The sequence below is a fragment of the Neolamprologus multifasciatus genome, chromosome 14 (assembly GCF_963576455.1).
Source record: "Neolamprologus multifasciatus chromosome 14, fNeoMul1.2, whole genome shotgun sequence".
Lineage (NCBI taxonomy): Eukaryota > Metazoa > Chordata > Actinopteri > Cichliformes > Cichlidae > Neolamprologus > Neolamprologus multifasciatus.
The window spans coordinates 35,321,331-35,345,505 of record NC_140452.1 but is presented as its reverse complement, the minus strand read 5'-3'; the positions used below and the strand labels follow the sequence as shown (position 1 = coordinate 35,345,505).

The 24,175-nt window shown below is 38.5% G+C and overlaps 1 long non-coding RNA gene across 1 annotated transcript; it reads right to left on the bottom strand.

Annotated features, from left to right (window-relative positions):
- Positions 1–3,781: 3,781 nt before the first annotated feature.
- Positions 3,782–9,589, bottom strand: LOC146504514 (uncharacterized). The gene is made up of 2 exons (XR_014868725.1): positions 9,437–9,589; positions 3,782–7,806 (listed from the first exon to the last, which is right to left on the bottom strand). It is a non-coding gene; the product is annotated as an uncharacterized LOC146504514 (long non-coding RNA).
- Positions 9,590–24,175: the final 14,586 nt, after the last annotated feature.

Here is a 24,175-nt window from a genome sequence, read left to right as displayed (position 1 = left end):
TTGTACTTTTCATTTCAATTCGATTTGTTTCAGGCTGACGTTTCTGTTCATTTTAAGCAGCAGAAGTGAGGTGCATGTCTGTGTGTGTGTGTGTGTATGGAGCCATTGGGTGCAGTCACTACAGCAACCAGGCTCACACCTGCCTGCTTAGCCCATTTTGTTTTTAGCCGATATTGAATCAAAGGCATGTTTTCTTACTTTTTTTGACAATATTTGCTTTTTTGTGTGACACACTACTAAAAATATAAAACCCATACAGTACTTGGTTGAGATTTAATATTTTACGTCTCAACCCCCCCCCCCCCCCCCCCCTCCCAAAAAACCCCAAAAACAACAAAACCCCAAAAGCATGGTCTTTTCCAGCTCGACTCTACTCTGGCTTTAGCGCCCTTTCTGCCAGAGCGATTGTGGCTGTGACACAGGGGAGTGCAGGCTTAAAACAGGGCATGTTAGCTGCATTTAACCTTCAGTTACTCTCTATATGGTTAGGTAGGAGTCCAACCATGTTTCGTTTTAGCTGTAAAACATTACACCCAGGTAACCTGCTGTGTTGAAAACGTGTTTTCCGACTATGTTTGCTACCCTACAATCTGTCCTACTCAGTAGTAAAATCAGCGACATTTGACCGTCCTGTTTCTCCATTGAAATTTATACAGCCTATTTAACGTCTGAAACTTAAAATTGTCTGTAACCTGCTGTTGTTACCACTGTCCTGTTTGAAGTGGAAACAGAGAAGCTGGTTGTTTTGTCATATGTGCATGTGCCAAATTTAAACCCAAGGTACTAACTAGCTAACTGACGGGATGCCCATTAACCTTATAACTCCTTGTGTGTGTTTGTGTGTGTGTGTGTGTTTGTGTGTGTGCGTGCGTGCGTGTGCGTGCGTGTGTGTGTGTGTGTGTGTGTGTGTGTGTGTACAGAGAAACAGCCAGGCTCATAATGGATATAAGGACGTTTTTTCAAAAAAAGGAGCCACATTCAGGTAAAAGTGTAAGATCAAATGACCCATCAATAAAGGATAATGTTGGATCAGTGTTTCAATATTTATATCTTTTATTAGATGTACATGTGGTTTGGTTATTTGCCTTTTGGTTGAAAGTACACCGAGTGAGGACTTTTTTTTATTAGTGATATTAATAGTATTTTTTTCATATTAATGTAATATTTGAATCTAATTGAATACAATCTATTTGTGTATGATTGTCAGTCCAAAGAGGGAGAGAGGAAAGAGGAGAAAGTATGAGGTCAGGAAGAACCAGGTAAGAAAACAGACAGGGAATACTAACAGGCAAAACAGAAACTGTTAAACTGACAAAGAAAAAAACAAACAAATTTTACTCATAAAATCTGGAATTTGTGTTCTCCCTATATTAAAGCTGCTGTACAGAATCTGCAAAACAAACTGGGTTGTCAGCCCTGGCACTGCATTACCATATTGAACTTCATTTAGAGGAAGTCACGGTTGCCAAAAACTTTTTGAAGCTCAAGAGTGAGGCTGGTGCCATTCCAGATATGTTAACATTGTACAATATTCTGGATGATCAGATCTTCCCCAGGCTGAAAACTGTTATTCAGGTTGCCCTAACAATCCCAGTTTGCAGCTGTAGCTGTGAGAGGTGTTTTAGTGTCTTGTGTCAGCTCCATACCTGGCTGAGAAGGACCATGGGTCATAGCAGACTCCAGCACCTGGCTGTGATGTCAGTTGAGAAAGAGATGCTTGAGAGACTTGACCACCAAAATGCAAATAGACAGATTTGCCAACTTCAAGGTGAGGCGACATAGGTTAAAATAAAAGAAAAAATCCGCAAAGCCATAGGAGTATCTGCAGTAAAGATCTTTTCATACATTGTATACATTGTACCATAGACCACGGTGTCTTAATTTTTATAATTTCTTTATTAATACTTTGTACAATTATACATTTCAAGGACTCTTCTATTTTTGGAGTGTATTTTTTATGTATCTGTATTTTATTATACATACATATTAAAAGTGAATCTCTGTCCAAAAAATGCACTCAGTTTACTTTTTACTCACTACTCACTAAATATTTTTGGTCATGTCGCCCTGCTCTATTCCAATCCATTCTTCTTTTGCAGTAGTAGTCTTTAGCAGCACTTAAATAAGTTTTTTTCAGATTTGATGGTTTTGTTACAGACTTTTCAAAAAAAGTGTTTTGCTTTTCTTTCACAAATGTGGGGATTAAATTGTGTTAAAATGTAAAAAACAGTGATGTCATGTTTTGTGACGAGGACCCAGGCACAGAGAGACTTGATGAATTTAAGAATCATATGATTTAATAAAGAAATTTGCAGATTTGCACAGAGATGGTAAAATTATGATGACTGATAATGGAGATGAAGACAACAGATGACGAGGACAGGGAGGAACAGGGGTTTAAATGCACCAAGGAGACAGTCAGAGAGAACTCTTACATTGGGTTTAAAGCTGTCAGAGAAAATATCATGTTCTTGATGCAGCTGACTGCAGATATGCAGGGTTGGAATCAGAAGCTGTGCAGGTCTGAGATCAGCAGTTTTCATAAAAAACAAACATGCTCCTGTATAATGACACCAGACACATGGATGATTAATCCCTTTAGCTTTTTGTCAAGAAAGCATATGCCCTATATACAAGAACACACTCTTCTTAAAACGGTCTCCTTAGCATAGAAAAGTCCAGACAGCCCAGCCTGTCCAACCAATCAGATAGCTCCTTACATCTGACCACATGGCTAGTTTATGTTGATTTTTTTCCAAGGACCAAAGTAATCACAAAAATGCTAAATGCAGACCAAAGCAAAATATGTATATTTCAAAAAGATCTCCAACGGGGCACAAACATTTTGCCATGTTTTAAGTAATCAAGTCAATGTTACGATTCATTGTTTTTCTTATATAAAACTGGAACCTTCCAGAAGGTGGATGGCAGAAAGCTAGAAATACATTTAAAACAGAAGACTGGAATTGCCATTTTGGAAATAAATCTCTATTAATATTAGACTTTTGAATCATTTTATTTTGTTTTTTGAAATCACATTGTTATTGAGTTTAATCCCCTTTTCTTAAAACCCATTTCATTTGAAGTATTTATGAATAGATTAATAGTTAATTTTGAAGTATTTATTTATAAATTATTATTCTGTCCCATGGGTATGTTTTAAGTTTGTTATATGATGGGTCAGGTCATTTGTTCTGTAAGTAATGGGATCAATGTATAGGTCTGCCATCTAGTGTGTTAATGGGGAAGCGCCAGAGTTTTTCTCCCAGCACTCGTCAGGGAAGGTCCATTTCTCTGTCTCTAACAATTACTGCATCGGTTGCTGTTGAAAAGTCATAATCTTTTTTTAAAAGGAACGAAAGTATTTACAAATGGCGCAAATCAGTAAAGCCCTGAAGAATGCGACACAGTCTCCTGAGTGTTCATTAAAGCCATTTAATGTTTAGCTCTCTGCATAAGCTGGATAGAGACATTCAGCTAAGGGCAGAAGTATCTTCTTATTGTACATTGAATGATCAAGAAATGAATTTTATAATTTAAACATATAAAGGGATAAATAAAATAATTTAAAGGAATTAAATTATTTTGTAAATGACATTAATAACTAATGTATATTTTAATGCGCATGACTCTCCTGGTCCTCTGTACTTAACAGACTAACAGTAAAAAGAAAGATATAGCCTAATCTCTTATTTTGACTGTATTAAAAAAACACACAAATAAATATTTTTTATTTGAAAAATTCATAAAGGTATTTTTGTTTTCATTTTTTAATTTAATGCATGAACTGTAACATCAACCAATGGTTTCATATTCTGCTTGCAAATGAGTCTTTCAGGCCTCATCTTTGTGAGGGTTACTAGATTTGAATGAGTCAAGTCAGTCTGAACTTGGCAGCTGAGGCTAGAAAGCTTGGTTAGGAAGCAAACTACACATCTCCCACGTACAGACATACAGTGCTCAGCATAAATGAGTACACCCCCTTTAAAAAGTAGAAATTTAATCAGTAGCTCAATGAACAAAAGAACACTTTCCAAAATTTTTATTGAACACTTGTTTAACTCCATAGCATGAAATTGAGGTTAATAATATAACTTAGATGACAAAATCTTCAGTTTTACTCAAATTGGTTGAAGCAAAAATGAATACACCCCACAACAGAAAACTACTACATCTAGTATTTTGTATTACCACCGTGATTTTCAAGGACAGCACCAAGTCTTCTAGGCATGGAGTGAACAAGTTGGCGACATATTGCAACATTATCTTTTTCGATTCTTCAAGAATAACCTCTTTTAGAGAGTGGATGCTGGATGGAGAGTGATGCTCAACTTGTCGCTTCAGAATTTCCCACAGGTGTTCGATTGGGTTCAGATCAGGAGACATACTTGGCCATTCAATCACCTTCACCCTGTTCTTCCTCAGAAATGCAACAGAAGCTTTAGATGTGTGTTTTGGATCATTGTTGTGTTGGAAAACTGCACGATGGGCTTTTCTTTGTTAAGTAATTCCCTTTTATCATCACCATGATCGTGGCGATTGTGGCTCAAGAGTTGGGAGTTCGCCATGTATGTAGTAAATATTCTTTTTTTTACTGGTGCTTTGAGCATCACAAGTCAAATGCCATTTAGTTTCTTTAAATTCAAGAGAAGGGGGAGACACCTCTACAGCTGATAATGCAGATCAGGAAATGTTTCTACAGACCAAAGCAAAATATGTACATTTCAAAAAGATCTCCAACGGGGCACAAACATTTTGCCATGTTTTAAGTAATCAAGTCAATGTTACGATACATGTATCAAAGTTAAGCAGCATAGTACAGTACAGTAAATGTAAAGCGGTGTGTCAGAGGCATTTGTTGAATCCACACGGTTCAATCAAAACTACACATTTATATATAGTATTTAATCACACTAACAATACCATGAGAGCCTACAAATACCGTAAATAGTGAAACATTTCTTGAAGGTTTTTGCTGTGACGTCACAATCAACCTTGATAGGAATCATTGTTTTTCTTAAATAAAACTGGAACCTTCCAGAAGGTGGATGGCAGAAAGCAAAAAAAAATCAGCCACAGCTAAAAAAAACAAAACAAAAACAAAAAAACAAAGGTTGTATTATACAGCTTTTCTTTCAAGTCCTCCAGGAGCAACTGAAGTTCATTAAAACACAGAAGAGAGAAATCAAAGCTACGAAATCATCTCACCTCCCAATAGCACTCACAGTCACAGGGCTGGATATTCCAAAAGCCAAGTTAATATTTTAAATAACACAGGAAACATTTAAAATCATGACTAGATCTTACGTACCTCAGCGTTGCTTTCAGGACAGTACGGACTAAGATCATTACCTTACAGCTAAAAACTCTGTGTCTACTTTAAAAGGAGGAACTCCTTTTAAGGCTGTACTGTTTTAAAGAAGAGTGGAAAGGAAATTTAAGTTGTCTGGTCCTGCAGACCTCTACACAGTCACATGCAGTGACTGTGGACGTAGAGCTTCTTTTGACTACTGTCATCTGAGGGGTTGCTCTAACTAGCCATTATCTAACCATAAATTAAGACATTTTTAATGTGTAAGCAGCTGGTCTGGCATCACACCGGTTTTGCCATTGAAATAAAAACTTAGCAGTGTAGGTTCGCACACTGGCATCGAGGATACTCGACTCCAAGTAGTAAGCAGTGCAGGCTGACAGCTCATTTTTCACAGAATAACTACTCAGTCTGAACGTGACCATGGTGCCCTTCAAACAAACACGGCCCGTGGGTTTTGCTAACTCATGTTCCCTTTTCCTTTTCATTACAGTAGCAGTAAAGTGAAGTTGGAGCCGAACCTAACTTATTCAGAATACTTTGGATTACTTGATATATTATCATGCTTTTTAAAACTACATGAATGTGCTATTGCTGTGTGATTTATTATTATTACTGAAGGATACTCGTCATACCATACAATGTAATATCCTCATATGATGACACATCACACATGATCCAGCATTGTTCTAAGAATGCAAACTTTCTTATTGGAAGTTTCCACAGGTGCCAGAAAGGGACAGATTTCTGGCTGGTCTTAATGAGTGGTCGTTGCTCTCTTGTTTTCTCTGGAATTGCTGCACGGAGGATGTAACACCCATGATAAGCGCTGAGGTGTGTGTCCTTGTCAGAAATCAGCAATGCTCAGCTTCCAGGTAAGGAGAAGTGGAACCAGAAGATATTCAAATGCATCTCTCCACAGCTGCTGATGAATTCTACAAAAAACAAAGTTTGTTAAAAACATTTGCAGGTGAATCACCACTGATTTATCACTGACATCCATTTACTCAAAAATTACTGACAAGTGGATAACTAGGATATATAGTTTATAATTTCAACATTGTACTGTAAAAAATGAAACTTTATATGACAAATGTGGTGTGGTGCTTGTAGAATTTTTAACAAGGACCCTACAAAACTTTACATGCTGCCACACCTCTGATGGCTAGGTGTGCAGTTCCTGTAGAGCTGGGCGATATATCGAGTTTTTAAAAAATATCGATATTTTTTATACGAGATATAAGATGTGGCAATATCCTTTATATCGATATAGTCTATGTTACTTGTGGAGCCGCAAGTTTGCCTCTCTTTCGTCCACTTTTGTCTTTACGCAACATTACTCGGCCTCGCCTCTCCTTCACTGAACACAACCCCCTCCCCCATCGCTTCACCTGCAGGAAGCGACAAGATGGACACGGCAAATCTCCGTTAACGAGTTACTGCGCATCGCCCCGTGCGTGGGGCTGGACGCCGTCAACGTGTTAGCTAGCTAACCACGCTAACGAGCTAACCACGCTAACGCCATGCAACCCAGAGGCGCTGCACAGCCTAAAATCCTTTCATTTTCTCAAAAGTTGACAGCGCGCCTTGTGTATGAATTCTGGTTGTGCTTGATGGCCGCGAACAGATTTTATGTGGTACACAACGCTCAGCAATCTGTCAAAAAATGTTTTAGTATGACTTTGCTAAGCTACGGTGCTGCACCGGTTGATGGATTGTCAGAGCATTACGGCGACCGAGGAGCCTCGCGGAGTGATACGTACTGTGCTTCAACGTAATATTACCCTACTGTGTATAAGGACCATAAATGGCACCTGTTAAGAGACATGGTTACGAAGAGGATTTCAAACTCAATGCTGTCAGTCACGCAGTAGAACTTGGGAACAGAGCAGCTGTGAAATCTGTCTTTGTTATTATGCTCAGCATCTTTTAGTTTACATTTTGACTGCACAATTGTGAGCTTTTTGTTATGCACAAAAAAAACATTGTTTTCTTTTATTTATGGAGCGTGATTATTTAATAATAATAATCATAATTTATTTTTGAGTAAATTTTATGTACATCTATGCTCTATGTTAATAAAAGTGCCTGTGTGACATCTGGGACGCAGCTTTGACTAAGAACTCTCTTTTTGTTCTTACTTTATGGCTTTAAAAAAAAAATCGAGATATATATCTTATATCGCCGTCCAGGTAAAAAATATCGAGATATGAATTTTGGGTCATATCGCCCAGCCCTAAGTTCCTGCTTTAAATGCATTCACTTTTAAGATTAAGAAATCTAAGTGATAAGAGGCCAGAAATGTTTGAACTTGCTTATGAACCTAAATCACTGAGGCCGTCTCTCCTGCATGAAGTCCCGGTGCTGGTTTTCTAGTGTGTGCGTCTGATGGCCCAAAGCTGACTCAGAGCTGGAACACCATCAATGGCTGCAGTATGGAACAGGTGTGGTGTGTCCTCATCTCCCAGAGGAGTCCAAATTGTCATCAAACAGCCCTACAGACACAAAAATGTGAAAATATAAACAACCAGACTATCAGCAGTGATTTAAGTACTTTAAGACCTCTGTGAAAATCAGTTACAATATATATCACAGAATTTAAGGCCTTTATAGTCACAGAGCATACAGAGAAAAGTACTAAACTGAATCAATTTCAGCTTTCGTTTCTCATGATGCATATTGTATTAATAATTAAATTTCATTATCTGTAGCTTTACCACACAGGTGTAGATACTGTAGGTTCAGTGAATGCTTAGATTGCACTGATTAGAAAATACTGGACATTCAACGCTAAGATTCAGCGCACTGTGTTAGAGGCTGGGATTTGATGAATTCATCATATATACAACATTTGATCATCGTTTATGTCCAGTTGAGAATGAATCTGTGCACTCACATATTAAATGAACTGAAATCAGTAGTGTGATCTCGAGTCTTTATATGCTGAATGAGAGAACTGAAAGCTGTTATTTTAATCAGCCTGTCTCAGTTGTTTTAACTCACAAGTATCACAAAGTAATGTGGTAACATCTGGACTGACGAGTTTACTGTCAGTATTTTAATCGCTAGTTTAACACAGGAACTCCCAGAGAGCAGCCATTTGGCTTTTCTACGTTTAAAACCCACCAACCAGCCAAATGGCTGGTAATCTTTTAGCTAATATCCTGGACTGAACTGTGAACTGCTGCTTTTGTTATGTAAATAAGGTGGTGCTGAGCCGTTAGGGTTAGCACTGGAAGTCCCAGGCTTTTCTAAGCCCACGTCAGCCAAGTGGAAGCTAAATTGGCTAGTCTTTTAGCATCAATTCATATGTAAATTAGGTTGTTACTTGAGGAGTGGGGGAGTGGGGGTGTGTGAATGATTGCTGATTTCTAACTACCAACTGCCTCTTTGTTAGTGTGTGGGGGTGGGGAGCTGCTAAAAGCTGTGAACTTCCTTTCCTGTTGAGGTCAATGAAATTGTCCTCTTGCGGGGTCTACTAGGCTGCTGCTCAGCAAACCTGTGAAACCCACAGTATAACCCTAACCCTGCAGTATATAGCAAGTAAACCTGACAAGTTTGGGATCAAGTTTTGGGTGGCTTGCGACCTAAAATCCAAGTACATTTGCAATGTCTTCCCATATCTTGGCAAGGGAGGTACATTTGCAAGAGAGTTGGCTCACTCTCATATGGCTGGGAAGAAGGCAAGAAAAGAACAGTTGCTTTGGACACAACCCTCCACACCTTTTTTGTTTGTTGTTTTTTTTGTACTGTTTTTATCAATAAATCTCAGCAACAAAGGAAATACACCCATGTGTGTTGATTTCTCCCTAAGATGGCAAACAGAAACACAAGTTTCCTTGTGGGTTAGGGTTAGGCTAACCCTAACCCTAGGGTTAGGCTAACCCTAACCCCTAAAGGCTGTAGGCTGCAGCCGTTGCTCTAACACTGTATAAATGTAACGGGCCTCAGTGCTGGTTCTAACAGTCGGAGCTGCTTCCAGCTTTATTTGTGAAGAGCACAGCAGCTTACAAAACACATAGCTAGCTCGTACAGCTGCGACGTAAAACTTTCATAAGCTAAGATGTCCTTAAAATAACGAGGCTATGTGCGGTGATGCTAGCGTTAGCCACGTTAGCACGTTACCTTCACAGGTGGTCAGACTTTGTAAACAGGCACTAAGTCAGAGGTTGGGCTCTCCGTTTCGCTGCAGGGTCCCTTCATTCTTCACATATCCATGTCGAGCCGAGTGTAAATCCCGAGGCTGAACGGCCTTTGTACAAGCACACAGGCAGGCACGTGCAGAGAGGGGGGCTAGAGGGGCTTGAGCACCCGCCCCTTTCCTGATGGGTGCCCAAAGTGCCCTTTTGTTGAGGCAACTTTTAAAAAAAAAAATTATATATTTTTTTTTTATGTGTGTGGGCGTGCGGAGTCCTGTCTGTGCCCCTCAACAATAATATTTAACTATTAATCACAGTTTTGCTGAATAAAAGGATCTGGCTTGCATCAGTCACATGATCGCATTTAACCAATGATCGCTCTTGACGGCAGAACGCGCTGGTTACGAGCCGGGAACGAGCTCACAAAGAGCACGCGCATTTTTTGCGGTCCGGAGCTGTAGGAGAAACACAAGTTAACTCAGAGACACAGACCGATGCGACAAAACCAGTAAGTAGGTGTACAGCGTACACTGTAGTGTATAGCACCGAGGAGTATTATCTTATTATGTACACGTTGGTAAGCTGTCTTGTTGCAACTGACGAACTGAAACAAACGAGCGTGCTGTGTGTGCAACAGCGCGACAAACATTACCTGTCCTTTTATTAACTGCACAAGTAGTGCTGGTCATAGCTGCTGGCTACCTGTGTAAGGCTGTCATGGGTCTGTAGCTCTGTCACCGTTTTAGGGAACATATTTAGTTTTAAAGTAAGTTTCCGGGCTTTTCCTGCCTTTCTGGGGAGATTATATTTCACTAAAAAACGATCTAATATGCATGTCCACATAATTATGCAGTATTATAATTATAATATATTCAAAAACACACGCTGTATTTTAAAGAACATACATTAAGAAGCAGATTATATTAGATTTATATTTTAAATAAGACAAAATTTGGATTTTACAGCAGTAAAATTATTGTATCTCTACAGTTTAAAAATGTAATAAGCTTTGCCCTGCACAGAGTGGATCGTGAAACAAATGGAATAATCATAAATACATTATTTCATATTTATTACTTCCCCCTCCTCATTGCTTTATTATTGTAGCTCTAGTAATAAATAATAATGTAAGGATTCTGGATCAGCACCGTGATGCCCATAGTATATACAGTATTCTGAAGAAGGTCTAAAATGTCACTGTGCATGCATGTGTGTGTTTTATTTAGATGGATTTAAAAAAAAATATTACTCATGATATAACATTGTCCAGACATGCCTGGTAAGGACATGAGGAGGAAACAGTAGGAGCTGTGTGAGGCTACTAAAGGCAGTGCTATAACATTTTTCTGTCATCATTTTATTATAGATTATGTGCAAGAGTTGTTAGGTGTGGATAATTAGATTATAGTTTATTGCAATAGCAAGTTGTGCCTTGTTCTCAGATAGACAGCAAGTGGAGAGTGATATATGAAATGATGGGATGGAAGGAAGAAGAGAAGCAAAGAGTGATTCACAGGCAGAGCCTAAATTATTTCTCACAGTTTTTTGTTGCTTTATGGTTCCAAGCGCTGTCACCAATCTTTGCATTTTGTTATTATCTCATGACACTTGTTTAATCAGCTACCATCTCTCCTATGGACTTTTTAATGTCTACAGTCTCAGATCAACACAGCTTGGCTGTCGTCTAATAGCACAGGTTGGCTATTAGACGTACATTAGTTTATGTTTGATAACTATTGACACAATCAATAACTCAGAGGAAAATAACACTAAAACTAAAAATCAGAGGATCACTGCGTGGGAGCAGCGGCTTTGCGCATGCGCAATTCATTTGCAGTGAACATCTCGCTCTGACAGCAGCTGGAAGCAACTACTGCGTCGCCCGTGAGCGAGGTGCCCACGGCAGCACCGGCTGCTTGTTGAGAGTAAAAGCGATACGTGCTTTCACATCAAAAACTTATACGTCTCCAATAACACCAGAAAAAGTCACTAAGGGTGTCTGGAAACTTGCTAAATATGGCGACAAAGCCGCTAAGTTGGCAACACTGCTAGCTAGACTCAAATGGGAAAATCCAGCCGATAGCCGCAATGTTTGCGTTTGTAATGGACTTTATAAATGGGGACTGTGTGGTTAGTTTGTGTTTGCTAACTAGTGACATAAGATAACGCAGAGGAAAATAAGAACACTAAAACTAAAAATCAGTTAAAGAGAACACATTTAGGAAGATATACTTTCCACTTTCACTGTCTGTCTCTTTAGCAGGAAGCAGCTGTTCACTGTTCGGCTAGCTAGCTACACGCATTTGAGAAAATCCAGCTGTTAGCCTTAATGTTTGACTTTGTATTTGAATTTATAAATGAGGACTGTGTGGAGAAGTAATATGGAAAATTATCAGACCATATTTTGGTTTTTAAGACAGACTAAATTGTTTGGGAGGATCTCTGTCCACACTCCAAAACAGTTGGTGGCGGTAATGCACCATTTTGCTGTTTGGCAACCACTATGAAGTAATCCAGTCCAGCTGACGGGAGGAAAAAAAACAACTGTGCATCTCTCTCACTTTTACTTCTTTTACTTCTGTCTATTTCTCTCTCTCTCTCACACACACACACACACACACACACACACACACACACACACACATACGTTTTAACTCAAGGGTGACTTCTTTTCTGAAATGCCAACAAAACTAGGAACAGGAAATTGACCGTCTGACGGAGCAGGTAAAGGACCTGCGTGAGGAGAGTTCCTTAAAGGTTGAGCTGCACAAACGCAGGAAAAAAATCTTCTCGCAGTGGCAAACAAACAGACTTGATCCTAAAAGAAAAATGCACATGTCCAGTTATGCAACGGTATTTGAACAGCGCCGCCGGGACCACAGAAAAGGACAAAGAAATTAAAGAAGAGACCACTCTTGTCCTGGCCCTGGCTGCAACACTGAGTTTTAAATTGGCTTACTCGCTAAATTCACCTAACTTAATTTGGTGTAAACTTGAAATTCAATCAATTTCTCCATATTTTTTACCCGCCTCTCTTATCTATTGTTGTTAAGAAATCATCTATTTCCTTTAGAATCACAGTGGAAAGTTTCGAATTATTACTTCGTTTCAAGGAATGAATACAATGTATAGAAGTAGATCAAAAGTGCTAAAATACAACCACTCAGACTTAATAAACAAAAGGAAAATCAGTTCAGTCCAATAATTTTTTATTTGCATAGTGCCAGTTCACAAGAAGCTGCTTCAAGGCACTTTATATTGTAAGGTAAAGACCCTACAATATTACAGAAACCCCAACAATCCGAGGACCCCCTATGAGCAAGCACTTGGCGACAGTGGGGAGGAAAAACTGCCTGTTAACAGGCAGAGACCTCCGGCAGAACCAGGCTCAGAAAGGGGCAGTCATCTGCCGCGACTGGTTGGGGGTGAGGTAGTGACACAGATGGAATGTGTTCATGTCACTTCCTCACAGCAAACAGATGTTATTATTTATTGTTGTCTACTATTTTTGGTGTTAAGGGAAATACAGGCCCTCCTGGGTTAGAGATGTAATTGCCTCAGTGTATTTTTAGTATTGTTTTTAACCATATCCCTTAGTGATTGAGTTTTAATTATGGTTTAAAATTGTTATTTCTGGTGTGGGAACAGGGCAGCAGGTTTCTTACTGGTGTGAATGTTACACCCCTGAAAACAGGGGGAAAAGAATCACGAGAGTGATTATAACTTGCGTCTCTCATGCAGTTGTTTATTGCAGTGAGGAGAACGCGCGAAAGCCCCCTAGTGGAGAATAGAGACACTACTAATCGATCCCAGAAAAGGCTTACTAGCTGATCAGAGATGTATAGATTGCAGTTCTCTTAAATAACATGAAAGCCATTAATATAACGTGAAAAATAATAAACTCTTAACCATTTTCTTACCATATTTACCTTATTTTGTCCTTATATCAACTGATATGAATTAGTATTAACTGAACAGTTTTATATGCAGTAGTCCTTCAACCTGTCACATGATGACCTGGCTGATGGGGTCTGTTACTTAATTATGGGGGTGTGTTGGTTAATCTGGAGAGTCTACTGCTTACATTCTGCAATGCCGACGTTTTGCCTACGAGAGGAGGGAGGAAATAAACCTTTTTTTCTGTCTTTTGAGGAATGCTGGAGATGAATCTGGTTGAGCGCCCAACCTCAGACTGCTCATATGATTTCGCCATAGAGTTTGACTTGGCCTTGGTGGAAATCTGAGGTAGCGGGTGTGCTTTGCGCTCACCTCAAGTGTCAGTTGTTTATTTTCTTCTACAAGGCTGCTGTTCTTATCCTTATATACAGAAAGGATTCGCTGTGTTGTTACTAACTGCTTTTTGAGGTCGCGATTTTCCAACTCACATCTGTGGAGTTTCTGTATGGCATCTTTGTTTTGAAGTGCAGCCTCCTGATTCAGCGTTGACCGTAGTTCTTTAATTTCTTTGTCCTTTTCTGTGACCAGCTGTTTATATTTGCATAACAGGCGGTCCCGGCGGTGCTGTTCAAATACTAATGCGTGACTGGACATGTGTATTTCTCTTTTAGCGTTAAGTCTGTTTGTTTGCCACTGCGAGAAGATTTTTTCCTGCGTTTTTGCAGCGTATTTGTCCAGCTCAATGGCAACCTTTAAGGAATTCTCCTCACGCAGGTCCTTTATCTGCTCCGTCAGACGGTCAATTTCCTGTTTTTGTCCTTCAATCGTTTGTCTTTGAATTGAACTCATTTGAATTTCAGTTTCCAGCTCTTTTATGTTTTGTTGCTGCTGAAACACAATTTCTTTGTAGTGTGTGAGCTCTTTGTCCAACTTTTCTTTGTCTGCCAAAATCTGGACCAGCCTTTTCTTAACTACGTTGCGCTCCTTGTCAACACAGGCAAGTTGTTTGGCCTGTGCCGTCTGCGCTTCTGCCTGCTTTTGTTTGTTGAGCTCCAGTTTATTTTTCACAGCAAAATACCTGGTCTGATACTTGGATAGCTCTGCTTGAATCATTTCTCGTTCACTATTCTTTTGTTCTGCGTCTTTTGTCAGTGACTCTATGGTGTCCTTACATTGACTGATCACGGTCTTAGCCTCAGATAACTCCTTATTAAGTTTTTCATGCTGAGGCCAAAACTCATCGTGCGTCATCTGTATTTTTAGTCTGTGTTCTGTTTCTTTCAGAGCATTTCTCAGACTGACAATCTCATGATCTTGGGATGTCATTTTCTTGAAGGATTCCCGCCTCTCACTTTCAAGTTTGGCTATTTCTTCATTTTTCATCTGCAGGACTTTCTCCAGGTGTTGCATGTTAGAAAGCTGCTTTGAGGCTTCCTTTGTCTGACTTTCTATTTCCTCTCGTTTTTCTTTTAACTGTTTTACTAGTTTTTTATTATCCAAGTCCTTTCCCAAAAGCAAATATGACAGTTCATTATTTTTCATTATCAATGTGTTTTTCTCCATAATGACCCTGTCCTTTTGCTCTTCAAAATCCTCTGCTTTTTTTTGCCATGTTTTAATTTCAGCTTTTAATTTCTCTTCTTGTGCCTCCACTGTTTTAAGTCTGTCTCTACATTGAAACAGCGTGCTAGCCTCTACAAGATATTCTGATGTCGTTTTTTCAAAGTTGGCCCTCTCTTCTTTGAGCTGGTCCTGGACTCTAAGCTCATTTTTTATCCGTTCTTCTTTTTCCTTCAGTTCTTTTACTTTTAGTTTTTTTTCAGTGGTCACCTGCTTTAATTCTTGCTTCAGGGCCTCATTTTCTTTGCTCAGTCTATTGACTTTTCCTTGAAGACGAGACAGAAATTCCACATCTTTTTCTTTCTGCTCCCGTCTCTTTTTTTCAGTGGCATGTTTCCTTTCCAGGTCTTTGCATCTCTTTTGAAGGTCCAGGATTTTTTTCTCATATTTCTCTGATCCTGCGGCCTTCATCTCACATTGAGCCATACGTTTTCTTAGTTGGTCTATTTCTGAGAGATGGGCGCGGGCTTCCTGTTTAAGCCTCGAAATATCATCCATTTGTTGTTTACACACCTTAACTGATATTGTCTTCTGCTGTTCCTTGTTCTCAGCTATGAGGCGTTTTTCTTTTTTTCTTAATTTTTCAAGTTGTTTATGCTGTAATTCTAGTGTGGCAGCCTTTTTTAAATGAATGTATTTAATTCGTATTTATATTGTTTGCGCAAAGTTATCAAGTGCAACTAGTTATCTACTCAACTAGGTAATGTGGGTTCCAAATGGAAACTCAAACTAAAAAGCTAGTGTAGTGCTTACAGTTTCTGTCTACATGGGGTGCATTTGTGGGTTTTCTTGAAACCTGGCTCCGCCCCCTACAGCTATCTTCAAAGGCAATTCTGTGATGTCACATTGATGTCACATTAATGCTGTTTGTCTTGACTCTTATGGTAAGTGTCCTTTTTGCTCTTCTGTTCTTAATTAGTGTGAATGCTGTAAAAGCATTCAAACACCGTTAGATTCCTCTTCTTTTGGACATGACTGCTTGTATTTTTCTCATTTTTAACATTTATATTTTTAAATTTATTCAACTTTATTCAACAAAAATTTCCCATGTATTTCAATGGGGAGACCCTTCAAATTCTCCTTCAACTCACTCCTCTTTCAACTCTAACTACTTCCACATACATTGACGTAGAGCCACCATTCAAACTTTAAAACGCAGACAAGACAGTCAACTATTCAACTTGTATTTATCTTTTCAATATCTATTATACTTTTTCTTCAGTTCCAGTTTAAGTTTCATCCTTTTTTTTCAGCCGTTTCAGAGTTTATAATGGGTGTGTATGGGACGGAATGTTGGCGCTAGAGTGAGACAGCTCAACTGCTAGAGTGAGAGAGGGGGGGAATTAATCTTAAAATCTTTTCTTAAAACTGCTGCTGTGTCCGCAGCGTTTGCTCTACAGGTATGATTTTACCCTCAAAACGTAGCCATCGCTGTCCTCTGTCATCCAATGTGTTTATTATTGTAATAGGTGTTATGGTTCTGTCATAAATGTCACCAATGCACAGCCTCCTCCCTCCAACTCTTCCATAGATTCTAATGTTAAAATGGCTCAGAAGGTTCGTTTGAAAATCAGAAGAGCAGGCTGTCTTTACACTGTCACCACGTCTATATAATAAACTCCACAGGCATGAAAACTGAGAATTCAGTAGACTAGATATTGCTGCCGCTCACGGTGAAAGAATTTTGTCAATATGACTTGTACTTTTCATTTCAATTCGATTTGTTTCAGGCTGACGTTTCTGTTCATTTTAAGCAGCAGAAGTGGTGTGTGTGTGTGTGTGTGTGTGTGTGTGTGTGTGTGTGTGTGTGTGTGTGTGTGTGTGTGTGTGTGTGTGTACAGAGAGACAGCCAGGCTCATAATGGATATAAGGAAGTTTTTTCAAAAAAAGGAGCCACATTCAGGTAAAAGTGTAAGATCAAATGATCCATCAATAAAGGATAATGTTGGATCAGTGTTTCAATATTTATATCTTTTATTAGATGTACATGTGGTTTGGTTATTTGCCTTTTGGTTGAAAGTACACAGAGTGAGGACTTTTTTATTAGTGATATTAATAGTATTTTTTTCATATTAATGTAATTTTTGAATCTAATTGAATACAATCTATTTGTGTATGATTGTCAGTCCAAAGAGGGAGAGAGGAAAGAGGAGAAAGTACGAGGTCAGGAAGAACCAGGTAAGAAAACAGACAGGGAATACTAACAGGCAAAACAGAAACTGTTAAACTGACAAAGAAAAAAACAAACAAATTTTACTCATAAAATCTGGAATTTGTGTTCTCCCTATATTAAAGCTGCTGTACAGAATCTGCAAAACAAACTGGGTTGTCAGCCCTGGCACTGCATTACCATATTGAACTTCATTTAGAGGAAGTCACGGTTGCCAAAAACTTTTTGAAGTTCAAGAGTGAGGCTGGTGCCATTCCAGATATGTTAACATTGTACAATCTTCTGGATAATCAGATCTTCCCCAGACTGAAAACTGTTATTCAGGTTGCCCTAACAATCCCAGTTTGCAGCTGTAGCTGTGAGAGGTGTTTTAGTGTCTTGTGTCAGCTCCATACCTGGCTGAGAAGGACCATGGGTCATAGCAGACTCCAGCACCTGGCTGTAATGTCAGTTGAGAAAGAGATGCTTGAGAGACTTGACCACCAAAATGTGATAGAAAGATTGGCCAACTTCAAGGTGAGGCGACATAGGTTAAAATAAAATAAAAAATCTGCAAAGCCATAGGAGTATCTGCAGTAAAGATCTTTTCATACATTGTATACATTGTACCATAGACCACGGTGTCTTAATTTTTATAATTTCTTTATTAATACTTTGTACTGTACTGTATTTCAAGGACTCTTCTATTTTTGGAGTGTATTTTTTATGTATCTGTATTTTATTATACATACATATTAAAAGTAAATCTCTGTCCAAAAAATGCACTCAGTTTACTTTTTACTCACTACTCACTAAATATTTTTGGTCATGTCGCCCTGCTCTATTCCAATCCATTCTTCTTTTGCAGTAGTAGTCTTTAGCAGCACTTAAATAAGCTTTTTTCAGATTTGATGGTTTTGTTACAGACTTTTCAAAAAAGTGTTTTGCTTTTCTTTCACAAATGTGGGGATTAAATTGTGTTAAAATGTACAAAACAGTGATGTCATGTTTTGTGACGAGGACCCAGGCACAGAGAGACTTGATGAATTTAAGAATCATATGATTTAATAAAGAAATTAGCAGATTTGCACAGAGATGGTAAAACTATGATGACTGATAACGGAGATGAAGACAACAGATGACGGGGACAGGGAGGAACAGGGGTTTAAATGCACCAAGGACACAGTCAGAGAGAACTCGGGACAACTGGAGACATTTAAGGATGCAGGGACTGACAGAGACAAGGAAGAAGTCTCATCGTTACAAGTAAAGTTTATCTTGCCTGGCTGGGCAGCTCTCTGGGTGCTCAGCACCCCCAAAGCTCTGATTCTAGAATCGCCCCTGGTTTCAGATATGTTGATAAATAACAGACATTAAAGCTGATGACTAATATTAGAGTTTTTACATTCTTACATATTTTGTGTCTTAAGATAGGTCAGACATGTGCCAAATGTTATTACTGACAAACTGCACAGAACGTTTAAGGATTTATTCTGGAGGAAAACATTCCCCATCAGCATTTTACACTACATAAATCAATATTACTGCTGACGATTTACTGACAATGGTTTTTCAGAAATGCATTCTTTTCATACATTCCCCCTACAGAGCTCCTTCTACTTCAGATTAAATAACATTTAACACAGTGAGAGAATTGCAGGTTTTTTACTTCAACATACAAGTGAAGACCTTTTATCTTACATTGGTATAAAGCTGTCAGAGAAAATATCATGTTCTTGATGCAGCTGACTGCAGATATGCAGGGTTGGAATCAGAAGCTGTGCAGGTCTGAGATCAGCAGTTTTCATAAAAACAAACATATGCTCCTGTATAATGACACCAGACACATGGATGATTAATCCCTTTATCTTTTTGTCAAGAAAGCATATGCCCTATATACAAGAACACACTCTTCTTAAAAGGTCTCCTTAGCATAGAAAAGTCCAGACAGCCCAGCCTGTCCAACCAATCAGATAGCTCCTTACATCTGACCACATGGCTAGTTTATGTTGACTTTTTTTCCAAGGACCAAAGTAATCACAAAAATGCTAAATCAGGAAATGCTTCTACAGACCAAAGCAAAATATGTACATTTCAAAAAGATCTCCAACGGGGCACAAACATTTTGCCATGTTTTAAGTAATCAAGTCAATGTTACGATTCATTGTTTTTCTTATATAAAACTGGAACCTTCCAGAAGGTGGATGGCAGAAAGCTAGAAATCAGCCACACCTAAAAAAACAACAACAAAGCCCAGTTAATATTTTAAATGACACAAGAAACATGGTAAAGCTAATCCAATAGTTAATCTGTTAGCTCAACCCATAGTTAATACCAAATCTAATGCATGAGCTACTATGCTAGTTGTTCCCATAGCTAACAGGAAATAGAAATACATTTAAAACAGAAGACTGGAATTGCCATTTTGAAAATAAATCTCTATTAATATTAGACTTTTGAATCATTTATTTTGTTTTTTGAAATCACATTGTTATTGAGTTTAATCCCCTTTCTTAAAATCCATTTCATTTGAAGTATTTATGAATAGATTAATAGTTAATTTTGAAGTATTTATTTATAATTATTATTCTGTCCCATGGGTATGTTTTAAGTTTGTTATATGACGGGTCAGGTCATTTGTTCTGTAAATAATGGAATCAATGTATAGGTCTGCCATCTAGTGTGTTAATGGGGAAGCGCCAGAGTTTTTCTCCCAGCACTCGTCAGGGAAGGTCCATTTCTCTGTCTCTAACAATTACTGCATCGGTTGCTCTTGAGAAGTCATAATCTTTTTTTAAAAGGAACGAAAGTATTTACAAATGGCGCAAATCAGTAAAGCTCTGAAGAATGCGACACAGTCTCCTGAGTGTTCATTAAAGCCATTTAATGTTTAGCTCTCTGCATAAGCTGGATAGAGACATTCAGCTAAGGGCAGAAGTATCTTCTTATTGTACATTGAATGATCAAGAAATGAATTTTATAATTTAAACATATAAAGTTATAAATAAAATAAATTAAAGGAATTAAATTATTTTGTAAATGACATTAATAACTAATGTATATTTTAATGCGCATGACTCTCCTGGTCCTCTGTACTTAACAGACTAACAGTGAAAGAAAGATATAGCCTAATCTCTTATTTTGACTGTATTAAAAAAACACACAAATAATATTTTTATTTGAAAAATTCATAAGGTATTTTTGTTTTCATTTTTAATTTAATGCATGAACTGTAACATCAACCAATGGTTTCATATTCTGCTTGCAAATGAGTCTTTCAGGCCTCATCTTTGTGAGGTTACTAGATTTGAATGAGTCAAGTCAGTCTGAACTTGGCAGCTGAGGCTAGAAAGCTTGGTTAGGAAGCAAACCATAGATTTCCCACGTACAGACATACAGTGCTCAGCATAAATGAGTACACCCCCTTTAAAAAGTAGAAATTTAATCAGTAGCTCAATGAACCAAAGAACACTTTCCAAAATTTTTATTGAACACTTGTTTAACTCCATAACATGAAACTGAGGTTAATAATATAACTTAGATGACAAAATCTTCAGTTTTACTCAAATTGGTTGAAGCAAAAATGAATACACCCCACAACAGAAAACTACTACATCTAGTATTTTGTATTACCACCGTGATTTTCAAGGACAGCACCAAGTCTTCTAGGCATGGAGTGAACAAGTTGGCGACATATTGCAACATTATCTTTTTCGATTCTTCAGAATAACCTCTTTTAGAGAGTGGATGCTGGATGGAGAGTGATGCTCAACTTGTCGCTTCAGAATTTCCCACAGGTGTTCAATTGGGTTCAGATCAGGAGACATACTTGGCCATTCAATCACCTTCACCCTGTTCTTCCTCAGAAATGCAACAGAAGCTTTAGATGTGTGTTTTGGATCATTGTTGTGTTGGAAAACTGCACGATGGGCTTTTCTTTGTTAAGTAATTCCCTTTTATCATCACCATGATCGTGGCGATCGTGGCTCAAGAGTTGGGAGTTCGCCATGTATGTAGTAAATATTCTTTTTTTTACTGGTGCTTTGAGCATCACAAGTCAAATGCCATTTAGTTTCTTTAAATTCAAGAGAAGGGGAGACACCTCTACAGCTGATAATCCAGATCAGGAAATGTTTCTACAGACCAAAGCAAAATATGTACATTTCAAAAAGATCTCCAACGGGGCACAAACATTTTGCCATGTTTTAAGTAATCAAGTCAATGTTACGATACATGTATCAAAGTTAAGCAGCATAGTACAGTACAGTAAATGTAAAGCGGTGTGTCAGAGGCATTTGTTGAATCCACATGGTTCAATCAAAACTACACATTTATATATAGTATTTAATCACACTAACAATACCATGAGAGCCTACAAATACAGTAAATAGTGAAACATTTCTTGAAGGTTTTTGCTGTGACGTCACAATCAACCTTGATAGGAATCATTGTTTTTCTTAAATAAAACTGGAACCTTCCAGAAGGTGGATGGCAGAAAGCAAAAAAAAAATCAGCCACAGCTAAACAAAAACAAAAACAAAAAAACAAAACAAAAACAAAAAACCAAAGGTTGTATTATACAGCTTTTCTTTCAAGTCCTCCAGGAGCAACTGAAGTTCATTAAAACACAGAAGAGAGAAATCAAAGCTACGAAATCATCTCACCTCCCAATAGCACTCACAGTCACAGGGCTGGATATTCCAAAAGCCAAGTTAATATTTTAAATAACACAGGAAACATTTAAAATCATGACTAGATCCAGCTTACGTACCTCAGCGTTGCTTTCAGGACAGTACGGACTAAGATCATTACCTTACAGCTAAAAACTCTGTGTCTACTTTAAAAGGAGGAACTCCTTTTAAGGCTGTACTGTTTTAAAGAAGAGTGGAAAGGAAATTTAAGTTGTCTGGTCCTGCAGACCTCTACGCAGTCACATGCAGTGACTGTGGACGTAGAGCTTCTTTTGACTACTGTCATCTGAGGGGTTGCTCTAACTAGCCATTATCTAACCATAAATTAAGACATTTTTAATGTGTAAGCAGCTGGTCTGGCATCACACTGGTTTTGCCATTGAAATAAAAACTGAACGTACGTGTACGTTCGCACACTGGCATCGAGGATACTCGACTCCCAAGTAGTAAGCAGTGCAGGCTGACAGCTCATTTTTCACAGAATAACTACTCAGTCTGAACGTGACCATGGTGCCCTTCAAACAAACACGGCCCGTGGGTTTTGCTAACTCATGTTCCCTTTTCCTTTTCATTACAGTAGCAGTAAAGTGAAGTTGGAGCGAACCTAACTTATTCAGAATACTTGGATTACTTGATATATTATCATGCTTTTTAAAACTACATGAATGTGCTATTGCTGTGTGATTTATTATTATTACTGAAGGATACTCGTCATACCATACAATGTAATATCCTCATATGATGACACATCACACATGATCCAGCATTGTTCTAAGAATGCAAACTTTCTTATTGGAAGTTTCCACAGGTGCCAGAAAGGGACAGATTTCTGGCTGGTCTTAATGAGTGGTCGTTGCTCTCTTGTTTTCTCTGGAATTGCTGCACGGAGGATGTAACACCCATGATAAGCGCTGAGGTGTGTGTCCTTGTCAGAAATCAGCAATGCTCAGCTTCCAGGTAAGGAGAAGTGGAACCAGAAGATATTCAAATGCATCTCTCTACAGCTGCTGATGAATTCTACAAAAAACAAAGTTTGTTAAAAACCATTTGCAGGTGAATCACCACTGATTTATCACTGACATCCATTTACTCAAAAATTACTGACAAGTGGATAACTAGGATATATAGTTTATAATTTCAACATTGTACTGTAAAAAATGAAACTTTATATGACAAATGTGGTGTGGTGCTTGTAGAATTTTTAACAAGGACCCTACAAAACTTTACATGCTGCCACACCTCTGATGGCTAGGTGTGCAGTTCCTGTAGAGCTGGGCGATATATCGAGTTTTTAAAAAATATCGATATTTTTTATACGAGATATAAGATGTGGCAATATCCTTTATATCGATATAGTCTATGTTACTTGTGGAGCCGTAAGTTTGCCTCTCTTTCGTCCACTTTTGTCTTTACGCAACATTACTCGGCCTCGCCTCTCCTTCACTGAACACAACTCCCCCTCCCCCATCGCTTCACCTGCAGGAAGCGACAAGATGGACACGGCAAATCTCCGTTAACGAGTTACTGCGCATCGCCCCGTGCGTGGGGCTGGACGCCGTCAACGTGTTAGCTAGCTAACCACGCTAACGAGCTAACCACGCTAACGCCATGCAACCCAGAGGCGCTGCACAGCCTAAAATCCTTTCATTTTCTCAAAAGTTGACAGCGCGCCTTGTGTATGAATTCTGGTTGTGCTTGATGGCCGCGAACAGATTTTATGTGGTACACAACGCTCAGCAATCTGTCAAAAAATGTTTTAGTATGACTTTGCTAAGCTACGGTGCTGCACCGGTTGATGGATTGTCAGAGCATTACGGCGACCGAGGAGCCTCGCGGAGTGATACGTACTGTGCTTCAACGTAATATTACCCTACTGTGTATAAGGACCATAATGGCACCTGTTAAGAGACGTGGTTACGAAGAGGATTTCAAACTCAATGCTGTCAGTCACACAGTAGAAGTTGGGAACAGAGCAGCTGTGAAATCTGTCTTTGTTATTATGCTCAGCATCTTTTAGTTTACATTTTGACTGCACAATTGTGAGCTTTTTGTTATGCACAAAAAAAACATTGTTTTCTTTTATTTATGGAGCGTGATTATTTAATAATAATAATCATAATTTATTTTTGAGTAAATTTTATGTACATCTATGCTCTATGTTAATAAAAGTGCCTGTGTGACATCTGGGACGCAGCTTTGACTAAGAACTCTCTTTTTGTTCTTACTTTATGGCTTTAAAAAAAAAATCGAGATATATATCTTATATCGCCGTCCAGGTAAAAATATCGAGATATGAATTTTGGGTCATATCGCCCAGCCCTAAGTTCCTGCTTTAAATGCATTCACTTTTAAGATTAAGAAATCTAAG